The sequence below is a fragment of the Bacillus rossius genome, chromosome 5 (assembly GCF_032445375.1).
Source record: "Bacillus rossius redtenbacheri isolate Brsri chromosome 5, Brsri_v3, whole genome shotgun sequence".
NCBI lineage: Eukaryota > Metazoa > Arthropoda > Insecta > Phasmatodea > Bacillidae > Bacillus > Bacillus rossius.
Window position 1 is genome coordinate 20,803,573 of NC_086333.1, and position 13,224 is coordinate 20,816,796.

A 13,224-nucleotide genomic window follows, 5' to 3' on the forward strand; every position below is an offset into this window, starting at 1 on the left:
AGATTAGCGCGTTCAAAAAAACAAACTCTTCAGCTTTATAATATTAGTATAGATTACATAATTATTACTTATTGATGTACAAACATCTTAGCACTTGGTTAAGGCATTTAGTATAAGTAATTGCGTGAATGGAATGGAAGTTGATTGGAACGATAATGTGTAACACATTGCTGCCATCTGTGCAATTCTCAAAAATCTTGAAAAGATTACGTACTCACGTGATTCATCCGTAAAATATATTTCGTAAACAGTGCAGTGTTTACACCACACATAGGTTTTAAAAAATAACACTTTATAATAGTACAACAATCCTTTAATACTTAATGTTATCATTTATAGTAATAAAAATAAATAATGACAACTTTAAAAATACGTTGGAATCCTGTAATTACAAGATTTGGTTAAAACTGAGTGTAGAAATAGCGCAGCGTTTATCATACTGTAGAGACACGACACATTATTAGCCTTTTAATGTTCGACGCCATTAAAAATAAAACAATTCGGTGATAAATTGTTTACTGTTTAATTTTAATATTCAATCTTTTCAATAAGGTTAAGTTTTTGTTTATAGACTAATATATGTAGTTTAAGGGAAAAAAAACATACGCGTACTTCGTGTTATAATATGACTTTTAAACGATTTCAGGTTAATTTTGTAAAATTAATCTATTGAACAGTATCTTTAAGCACGAAAAATACGTTAAAGTATTTAGTTCGTTATGCTGTAGAGAACTAACAAAGTGGTAAATATCTTGGACACCACGTTTTTCCAACACAATTTTCTGGTTAATAAATTCAAGTTATTTTTAAAGCAGCGATTATATCTTTAAAACTGCGGTGGTTTTGCGTCATTAAATATTGTTAAAAATATCATTTTCATATATTTATCAAGCCCTGCATTATTTCAAAGAATTTTAATTTAAATTTCGTGCCCGAGTTACATAATTTAAGTTTATTTTCATTATGAGAACACAATAGCTCGCTCTTTACCAAGGTAAGATATTTACACAGCACTGGAGATTCTTGAAAGACTCGCTGAATAATTTTTATTTGCTTATTTACTACATTAATTAATTTTTTTCCATTAAAATTAAATTGTCAAATCATGATATTAAATTAATGTAATGGAAAATTGCCAAATTAAAAATTGTGAAACGACTTTGCTCTATTTTTTCAAAAAAAATTTTACAGATTTTTTCATTTAAGTACCGAAATAAAAGTTTTTGACAATGATTTATTTATTTGCAAAGAAAAATTAGAGTTTTACTCCCTCCAAATATTATATAAAATAATGAGATTTATGTTAGAAAAAAAGTGAATCAAATTCAAGTCATATGTACCTTATATATTTAAAGATGTAATTTATAGGTATGATTTCCAACTACTTACCATCAATACTGTTCTTCATAGCCATATGAGGAGTTGTTGAAACCGAAAAAAATACTGCCTCCAAAATAATGGCCATTTTAAACTGCATCGTGTTGTAAGTTAGAGGAACAACTATGACGCTATGCAGCAAACCATAATTGTCTTTATATTATTTATACCAAATTTGAAATCTTACTTTGTCACTTCAATAAATTTTAATTTCTTATGAGCACAAGTTCTTCACACACATGTAATCCAATTAATATCTCTTTTAGGCTACTATATGCCGTTAAGACAGACGACTGATAACACTATCTTTATTGAGTCATATATAAATTGTTTGAATCTCAAAGTATATAATGTTATGTGGCAGCGTCTGGGTGTAGAATTAATAGCTCAGATAAAAGTCACGCTATTTACTCCTGTTTCTATAAAACAGTAGTGTGCGTGCAACATAATTTACGACATTAAACAAACTTACCCCAAAACATAAAAAATTATATCTTCAAAATACATTTAGCTCTCATCAATCAAGTTTAATATGTTTAATATATATGATATGGTAGCCGAAATCCATATCAAGTAAAATGTCACAGCACTTAATGGAAGACCCAACAAATCGTACTAATATCGAACAATAAGCTATGCTTTTTGAATGCATTTCTACCTAGAGCTATTTTTAGCGCATTTTTAACAAAAAAAAAGTTGTTTGTATCAGTGTATTCAGATCTTTTTTCTATTAATGTAGTTCATTTCAATTTATACCCAAACTTTTAAAATCAACACTTAAAGAAATCACCGGCCTTTGTTGTGTTATGTCTTCATATCCCATCTGACTGGCTGAATGAAATTTGTCTGCAGAAGAGGAATTCCAGATATAAAGATTATATGAAATGTAACTGAAATTTTTTTTGAAATGTGCATCGTTTGTCCTATTAATTTAATTGAGCAAGAGTAGAATTTTTCTACAGAAAAAGGACAAAATTATAGGAGATGTCAAAACAAAATGGGAATGCCGATGGTAACGTCCAAGCCTAAAACATATCTACTACCCTTACTCTCTCAATCCCCCTCCCCCCAAACGCCACTTACCCTTAACCGCCGAAGTAGATAGCGTTACCGAAGGAGTACGTTTTTGACGTCGGAAAATTTTACCCATCCCACGATTTTGTCCGGTATTATCCCCAAGGAGGGTGGGGGCAGTCTTCAAAGCCCCAAATGTGGCATGGTATTGCGGAAACCTGTGTATTTTGTAATTACTTACGCCTAAGTATTAAGTAGAATTGTGCCATAATTAAGGTACAGTGTTTAAATTTCGACGTGACGTACCAAAATTTTGGTTCATGTTTTAAAAACTGTGTGACAAACGATGGATATTAGAATTTTGTCCTATACGTAAAATATATTTTTTAACTATCGATCGTTTTTCTATGGTGTAATGACAATTATTTTCGTTGTATTATATTTGTTTTCGTTTTCGTAGGATGTTTGACGCCACACTATTTTGATCTACAGGTCCCTTGGAGACTTCTTGGGTTGCCTTCTGCTGGTAATCTTCCACTCTTCCCCCAACATCTCTGTGTAGTCAAATCTAGTGTCTCTGCCACTCTATGAGGTGTTGTCTAAAGTAGAAACTTTTGGATAACTGTCCAATGAGGAGCTGTTTAAGTCCTCTCCTCTCTGGGGTGAGTGTAAAGCAGTGCTGCAATTGGCTGGAGATGTATGAGATTGAGGGTCAAGATTGCAGAAATCCACAAGTCACACAAACATAGTAAAAAGAGGCAGTAGTTTTGAAAGTGGGGGTGTCTAGTACAAAAGGTGTCAATTAATGTAATATTTCAAATATTCAGGGAAGAAGAAGCAGTGCTGTGATTATCCGGAGGGTGTGAGGAGGAGAGTCTGATTGCAGAAACATTCTCATTGCACAAATAGAGAAAATAGAGGCAGGAATGTAAAAAGGAGGTGTTTAGTGAAAACACAAATTTTAATCAAAAATAATAGTGAAGCGGGAATTGAGGAGGGGAAGGAAGTATAGTGTAAGAATAGTTATATCAAAAGTACATATACTTGTGTCTATTAAATTATTACTTTATTATTATAAAATAAGGAATAAAATATTACATTATTTTTAAAAATGTTTTTGTTTAAAAAGCGCAGAAAGCTTAGGTTTCTTTAACAATTTTATAAATGAAATAACAAAATTATGTATCTCCACGCACTTATCAAAGACGGAAGTCGATAAAACATCAAGAGTTTGTAAATAATGTTTTGCAGGACAAACATTTTGTGTAAGCGTGTACACTCCACATCCATTGTCCAAATACTAAATATATCTAGTATTTTAAAACTACATTGAAGTCAAATAATATTTTGCAGTAATTATACGCATGCTTTGTTGCCGGCACAAAATTTTTAAACTATCGTGTCTTTCAATAATTGTAATATTGTAAACATTTGGAAAATAAAATTTTGGATTCAGAATAATAAAATATTCCCTACGTTTCTGCGTCCAACCACCCGCCTATGGTTAATATGTATTCAACGCTTCACACGAACAGTTATAAGATTGACCACAAAAAAAAATAAATCATTTACCCGAACTTTCATATTTAAAATAAACATTGATTATACAGCTTCTTGTTCCAGACACTCATTGGTGAGAGACAATGTGTAAACATACTTTAATACAAAAATTAAGAAACCTCTGCACTCAGCGGATAAAATAAGAGTATTATATAAAAGGGTCTACTAGGAACTGGGTTATGGGTGAGTTGTGATGTAGGGTCAATGGCATATCCTCTTCTGACGTAATGGTGACCATCTTGGTGACACAAATTCCTCAGAATACCTAAAAACTCCTACAAATTCCTCAGAATACCTAAAAACTCTTACATATTCCTAAAAATGTCCCTATTTCGAGGGAAAATTCCTGATTTAAAGGAAGCTTTCCCGTTTTATTCCCAAAAAATGCCAGAGGCTTGAATTGTCTCCTCTGAGACATAAATTCCCAATTTACAAGCCTCCAATAAGCGACTGGTGGGGAGCTTTGACTTTGATCATGAACTCACCGCCATTTTGGATGATGTCCCATCCACCATCTACAAATCTGTAGTATTTAAATAGAAAATCTAGAAATTTTTTAAATTTAAAAAAAATTATATCTCTAGTAAAATTTTAATAAAAATCATTCTGACATTTTGATATCATTATGTCACGACTACCATAGGTAATAAAATCAGTAGTTTTTATGCTAAAAATGAGAAACAAGACTTTAAATTCTCCATAAATCATTTAATAAATTTAAATAAAATGCACTTATGTCATGTGGATCTCTGTTAAAACCTGGTGAGAGAGAAAAATGTCTACAGATCATTCCTGCACGGAAGGCACCGGTAGACTGAACTCCCACCACTAATGGCATCGCAGGTATTATATCATCCAGTATAACGTCATTACGGCCATCTTGTTTTCGTATGCTAGAGGCGTCCATCTTGTTTTCAGTAATCACCCGCCATCTTATTGACTGTCTTAGACACCATATTAAAAAAATTTAATTATTGACCTAGTATTTGGGCCAAAATTTAAAAAAATCTTCGAAAAATCACTTGTTAAAAATTTATTGATTCAATCGGTTTCCCTCCTCGGTTCGATCTTTTGACTGGTGCAAATAAAAGATAATTTCAGGTAAATAAAATATTTCATTAAAATTATCATAAAATTAAAGGTTCCAGAAAAAAAACACAAGAAATCTACAAATATAAATTAGTCATGTAAATTATTTTCTACTACAGGAAAACTTGCGAAAGTAAGCAATTTAATAAACCTTTAGTTCTGCATTGGCTTGAACTGCATAATTTTCAGCTCCAATCGGTTTACTGAAGACAGAGACCAGCCCGATAATTTACTGACATAGTCTTCCTTTTAGTACAGAGTTTCTCGATACTTTGTTCAACATAAACACACTGCTTTACAGTCAAAACTGTAAATGATAGTATTCATTGTCTTGAAAGTACGCCTCTTCACTTGGTCCTCGAACGGATATAACATACACACAGTCCAGCCACAAGTTGTATTATAAAGATTTATGTGTTGCTAATTTATCAGTAAGCTGATTGATATTGTTCTGCTTGATGTCAAGAAATTAACAAATTAAGATAATAGTAGTCTTTCAAAATTCCACGAAATGCAGATTAAGCCAAGTGGAACCCATTATCAATTATTTGTAATGCACCGATCATAGCGTTGGGTTACGTTTAATATTCAGACGTTATCGAAATCAGTTGCAGCACATCTGCTTGTGAGCTTGTACTCAAACTAGTCTCCAACCTAAACCGAGGACAGGAAATGTCTGCAGATAGGTCCACAGTAGGCACACGCACTTCACCTTTACCGTTTTTTATGTGTTATCTCAAATTAACAATACGAGTAAACTAAACACACACTTATCCCAGGGTAAATTCATACGATAGTAATTCTTAATGTTCTTGTGCCTTCGTGCATCATGGAAAAATTGAAAAGACATATCGCAGTAGCTGTAAGTAAACCTAGTCGTGAAGACGAACAAGATACTTATATTAATGCTATTATGCCAAATAACGGTGTGCTCTTATGCACATTAATGCAGTGCTGTTGCAGCGAAACCTTTACTTTCTATCTCACAACAGGACTTTAACATGTCTTAAAGTGTCTTTTCAACTTAAAATTTCTTCTAAATTGCATGCGACACATTTTGCAGACAATCATTTTGCGAGAAAGATTATTAACACATTCTCTTCTCGAGTTGATGAAAATTACTATTTTTCAAGAAAATATTGTCACGGAAATGACTTAGATGCTGGGAAGATGCCGATGCACATTCAGTAAATCACATTAATGCTACTAATACTGCAACCATTTAAGTCTCTTTCGCTGGCCAAAAGTCCTTCGTTGAGGTTTCTTCTCGAGAAAGCACTGCAGCAGGAATTAAAGTATCTTCTGCTGGTGGAACTTCACCTGTTAAACCCTTATCTAGTGTTGTTGGTGACGTCGATACAAATTCCATTGGGATCTGCGTCGTCACAGACGAGATCTCCGCTGTCGGTGGTACAACAACCATCAAGGTCCCCGTGGTTGTTGTCGACGATGCCAAAGAAATCTGCGTCACTTCCGTCGTCTTTGGCATCAGGGTGTCTGCATTTTAACTAAATACCTGTTGCATTTTACTATTTTATATTCAATATTTGTTTGATTACGAGTTTGACGAGTTTGGCCGTCACCTGTTTGTTTATATTCTTCGTCCGGGTATGTTGTGCCCGTTTAACCGTAAGGCGTCACTGCTAGCTGTGTGCTGGCAGCGCCCCCTTTTTTTGTGGTGAGTGCGACGCGGGAAATTTTGGTTTGTGAGGTTGGTGGTTGCGTTGTTCTTTTGTTGTCTGAAACATAGGAAGGGAGAAAACGAGTTAGGTGGAGTGGGACGAGGTGGGTCAAGCTGAAGAGAAACAGGCGAACTGTGATTGAGTTGTTTTCGGGGAGTCTTGGAGACGAGACTATAACGGTAGCGTCTAGGAAGAGTGTTGGGCTCTACAAGGGAAATGGGGATTGACGAAGAGTTGTAAGACTCACATGAGAGGTTGTGGATTCGCGGTGCGCGAATAGTATAGCAGTGAGCTATAACTTTTTTTGTGTCGTGTCGGTCTACGATGGCAGAAATTCCTGAGGTGGAATTGCCCCGTTTCTCCGGTAGCAGCCAATTTCTGTGGTGGAATTGTCCCGTTCCTCCAATAGCTGACATTGTTGAGATGGGATTATACCATTTCTCCGCGCCGCAAGCAGCCATTTTCCTGGATTTTGCCTGTTTTTCGAGGAAGGGCAGAAATCATCGGTGACCCAGGTTGGAATAGATTTTAGTTTATATTGGATAACGGCCTGATTACTGCACAATCAAAATTTAAGTGCGGTGTGACACTTTTGAAGAATTATTGTGGCTATTGAGAAGCTGTATAGTCCGCGTTTGATATATATATATATATATATATATATATATATATATGTTTATATATTTGTAAAGTCATAAATTTTTATGTGAACTTGATTGATGACAATATACAATTTTATAGAATTATTTAGACATTTATGTGAGTGTTTTAGCCACCAGCATGTTTGTAATCTGCAAAACCGTTACTTTTAGTGGCAAATGTGGCATGAGGTGATCTTAGGAGATGTATATAAATGTATTAGCCACCAGCATGTTTGTAATCTGCAAAACCGTTACTTTTAGTGGCAAATGTCGCATGAGGTGATCTTAGGAAAGTTATATGAATGTATTACCCATTTGCATGTTTGTAATCTGCAAAACTATTAATTTTAGTGGCGAATGTGGCATGAGGTGATCTTAGGAGATTTATATAAATGTATTAGCCACCAGCATGGTTGTAATCTGCAAAACTGTTAGTTTTAGTGGCAAATGTGGCGTGCAGCTATTAATATAAATTATTGTTGTTATTACCTTTTGCACTTTTGAAAATAATCCTAAATAATAAAAGGAAACGTTCTAACGCCTTAACTTAGTGTTTATTTCTTAGAGACTCTCCCTCTTCCCCTTACTGTACCGGTGGGAGAAGAGAGAGAAGCTCATTACAGTTTATTCATTTTTTTATTATTTGTTTTGTTCGAGAGACATTTTCTTTGCAAAACTTAAGAATCTATTAGTTGGTTTATTTGCTTGCCATAAGGCTTGTCGATGTTCGGGTGCGAGCCGAACGAGCCCGAAAATGGCCGAGAAGAACCAGACTCGCTGCCGCGCTGTGGGAACGGACTGCTGGCTAGTTTCTTAGTTTTTTAGGTGCTGACTGGCGGCGGAGTGAGTGGTCAGTGCAACCACTCACCACCAGGGGGGGTGGCGTCCCTGGTCACTAAATCCAGTACTGGACAATTAGCAGAGCGGACCACGAGTCCAAGTGCCCAACCCCCGCATGGTAGACTCTTTTCTACTCTGTCCAACACTTCATCCAGACCATCCTCTGTCTCCTGTAAATTCCTACACGTAATGCATGCCAATTTGCATCCCGCATGAATGTGCCCAGGGTTTTCCCTGTGTCTATGCAGGTTTTACCTGGGCCCAACCTATCTCTAGTTATAGTCTAGATTTAAGAGTGAGGGGAGTTAGTCATTGTGCCAATCGCTGCCATGGCTGGCCAATCCCCTCCTAGCACATGATGCATGCGACCCTCTCCCTGCATGGCTAATCCCAGCATGACTAGGCGTATAGGCTTCGACCTGAGACGCACCTAGGTCCCTCCATAACCCGGACCCCTCCAAAATACACTTAGTTTTAGTTAGGTTAGGAAAAATCGGACTGCTGGCCGACCCACGGCTGGGTGATGTCATGGAAACGCAGGGCTGGGCGAGAGCGCCCGTTACGTGGGCTGGACTTCAGCGCCGAAAGAACAAAGTAACAGCGTGGAGCTTATGGTGATAGTTGAGCCCTCGCGGGTGAACACGGTCGGTTTGCAAGATTCGTTATGTGTAATGTAGACAGTTTAAATCGGTAAACAAAGGCTGTTGCTTTCCGAAAATACGTTTACGGAAATTGACGTAGGATTATGCTATCTGAGCGCACGCTATCTAATGAGCTCGTAATTTATTTACTGGAATGTGTAGAGAAGATTTGATTTTGAGAGACGTTTTTGGTATGAAACAGCTGCACAAATGTTGCGAGAACTATTACGTCAAATAGTGATGGCACCTGATAGTAAAGTGATAATTTGTAGACTATGAAATTCTTGAGCAAAGAGTTTGAACTGTTTTTTGAGCGAAACTTTAAAATCAGTATTTTTTAAGAACGATCTGTGGCTTTAAATATTGTTTGGCAAGCGAATAGGAACTGAAATTGCATTTTGTGGTAAATGAAAGTTCTAACTAACTCCCTTTTTTAAACGATCGCATTGTACTAAACCGGTCTGTGGTTAAATGAACATTTGAATTAAGTATTTGAGAAACAACATAAGTCACAAACAACAGATTTTACAGAAAGTGAATAAAATGTAATATTCAATGGCGTGTGGCTAAATATGTATATGTGATACTATGGATACATTACAACATTAATTTACTTCTCTTTAATGTAAAAAAGAAAGACATTGTATTTACAACACCCCCAAAAACTATATTTAAAAATGCTGGACTTATGTTATTTCTCAATTTCCTACATAAACTCAAAATATATTGTTCTAAAATGTGCTACTTTTGCTTTAATGTGGTAATAATATTCCACAAAACATAATATTTATTTGCGTACACAAAGTAATACTAATATTTTACTTAGAACATAAAAAATACCAATAATTATTTGAATATAAATGCATCCAGTCCCTAATGCACTAATCTTGCTGATATGAGAAAGTCTGTACGATGTAGGTTTTTAGATCTACCTTTGTATATGCGGCCTACACCATCTTTAACATTGAGAGATCACATTTTAATATAAATAAGTATGCACATGTCCTTCTTCAAAATGCAGAGGAGCTTCGGGTATTGTGGACCCCCCTTTTGTTTTTTTGTTGTATTTCAGTATCTTTATAAGATAATTATATCTTTCTATTCAATATGACAGCGTGGTATGTAAGGGTAACGAAAATATGGAACCTACTAATTTCACTCAGGATGTTGGATTTATATAGTGATATATAAAAAAGTATGCAAAGGTCCACTTTACCCGAACAGTGTGGGTAAAGTGGAACCATGGGTCCACTTTACCCATCCGAAATTATTAAAACTTTTAAACAAAGATTACATTTTAATTTGTATAAGTATACAGTGGGTACATGTTTCGGAGACAAAGAAGTTATTAATAGTAAAGTTTAGCAGAATAATATTGCACACATTTACTAAAATATTCTAAATGTCTTATTTGCACACTGAAAACATTCTAGACAACATGATTGTAATAAGGATGCACTAACCACATACGTGTAGCCCTATGTCAGTAGATATATGTGCTAAAGTGGTGGATTAGGTTTTGCAAATATCACATACGAAATGCGCAGTTTCATTGTCAGCACATTCTTCGTGACTCCAGTCCAAACACTCCAAACACTGAACCCACTTTTCCCCAGCTCTGTTATCAGAAAACTTTCCAGAGCAATAGATACAAGTAGCATCAGTTTCGTCAAATGTATTACGCTCAACTGATTGCTTTGTATCCATAGTCTTCCCAGATAGCTGTTTATTTAGGTTATTCTTCTTTTTTCCAGTAGGCTGAAATGGCCGGATTTTTTTGGCAGCTCGTTTACGACTTTCTTGAAGGCTGTTTTTGAAAGGAGATGATGTAACAACACATGCCGCTCCTCTTGGCCTACCTCTTGTTGTTGCTGCTTTAGCGATTACTGGAGATGGTGAAATGTCACTAGGGCCTACTGAAAATGCAGTTCCTCCCGGTGGTGATTTAGGACGCGGACTCTGAAGAAGTCTTGTAGGCTCTTCAATAACTGAAAAAATGTTAGGGCTGACATTTCTTAGTGGAAAAGCTTCATCGGCAGCAGAAGATGTGTTTGGTTGTATATTCTGAGCTTCAGATGAAAATGTGTCTGCTACATCTCGTAAATGTGACTGATTACCCCCTGATATTTCTGGGCTTGCTGTAACTGTACCTTCCTGAAACGCCATGTAACCCCAATATTCCGAAGAAGCGAAATCAGCATCTGAAAATATGTTCCTGTTAATTGGGTATATTCCTGTCTTGCGGAAACCACTGACAGCATTTTCACCGGTTTGTGCTTTCAGATAAGCTTTCCCAAAGAGTTCAGTTACATCGAAATGTGTCACAGCTCTGCCTGTTATCCTCAAGAACATACACACTTCTTCACTATAATAATGTTTCAGAACACCCATGAAAGGTTTATCAAGGGGTTGAAGTTTATGTGTGCTGTGTGGTGGCAAGCAAATTATGGTGACATGATTCGTTCTGGCTTTGTCTATAACTTCTAGATTCCTGGTATGGCTGAAATGTCCGTCCAAAATGAGGAGAACAGGATCAGAGCATGTAGGTTTGGTACTATACACAAAGTGATCAAACCATTCACTGAAAATGTCACAGTTGATCCATCCAGAAGGGTGGCAGGTAAATACACAACCTGGAGGAGCACCTTTTGTAAGATGTTGACTGAAGTTTTTTCTTGGGAACACTAGCATAGGTGGTACATAACTCCCACCAGCACTCATGCATACTATCACAGTGATAAGTGAACCTCGTTCGGCTGATGAAATTGATCCAATCTGGCGTTTACCTTTTAAAGAAATCACTTTAGGTATTTTGCTGGCTATAACAGACAATCCACTTTCATCTACATTGTAGATTCTAGTTGGAGGGAAGTTCGTTTTGTCACATTCGCTTTCCAAAATATCAAAAAAGTTTGCAATACTAGTTTTATTGAACCCCTTGGCTCTAGCTATTGATGTTCCTGAAGGAGTTCGCAATGTGATAATATTTTTATGTCGCCTTAGAAAGCCATATAACCAGTCCTTTCCAGCAGCCCCCCTGAGTTCAGAAAACCTGTGTTCAATATTATTTTTTTCCGCTAACTGGAAGGCAAGCCTCCTTACGTCTTGCATAGTTAAACCAAATAATTTAGCTTCCATAAACAACAAATACTCAACTAACTGTTGTTCCATTATGGGACTAAATATTGGTTTCCTACCTGATGTTGTAAGAATGGAATCTTCAGGAGATTTGTCAATCATATTGACATATCTTTTTAGAGATGTTTTAGGCACATTGAACATTTTTTGCGCTTTATTCAAGCCCATATCTTTTTTACGAACAGCATGAACAGCAGCAATAATCGACTGTTGACTCCATGTTTTCAATCTCTTTCTTGACACGCCCACTTTTTCTGCCTGTGTTGACATCTTCAACAAACCAAAAAACTTTTCTATATACGTTATAAAAAATGAGTAAAGTGGTATTCACGATACAGCGAATTTTCACATAGCGTTGCGTTGAAATTTAAATTAACCAACTAGCGAGTAGCATTTAAATAAAAGATTCTCACTGATTGGCTTTTACTAACTTCCGCCGCTACTCTAAGCGAAATTTGATGTATCGTGAATCCTACCTAAAGTAAAAACTAACTTTAAAGAAACCTGTATGTTACGTAAAATATGGCGGGTAAAGTGGACCGGTACCACTTTACCCGCACCTCGTAGGTACACTTTAGCCGACCTACGCCATTGTTATTCGAATGGAATTCTGATCGAAACTACTTACGTGCTGACCATTTCCAACACATACCATTAACACACACTCCTTTATCGTTACTTTTAAATATTATACATAATTTATTTACTTTAAGTATTTCAACACGTTACACAGACATACATACCTGCAAAAACTTTTATATCTTGGTTTTTCGTCACCGTAACGTAACCTGCGGAGATTGATATGTGCGCACCCTTTCAACAGTCTAAGTAACTGAGCTTCTGTGGCAGATTAGTTCTTGTGATTCTTCCTAGGTTGCAGCACATACACTAAGTTTAACAGCGTGGGTCCACTTTAACCGATGGGTCCACAATACCCGAAGTTCCTCCACTATTTGCTGATGATGTGCGGTATAGTCTACATTAATGTGATTAATCATCAGGCTGGTTTTGCGTTACTTCTGTTACACATGTTGGCCACAAGAATAATTCATTATAGAATGACGCAATCTTCTGTGTGTGGCAAGTAGTTTTGCAACTTGCGGAGGTCATCTATTTTGTTCTGGTTGATAGGAATGCAACCTGCAGGATACACCATGTTTTTTGGAAGAACAAGGTCCGCAAGTGTGCAATTTAGAACCCTAAAATGGTGCTTGACAAGGGAATCAATTAATGGTCGTGCCA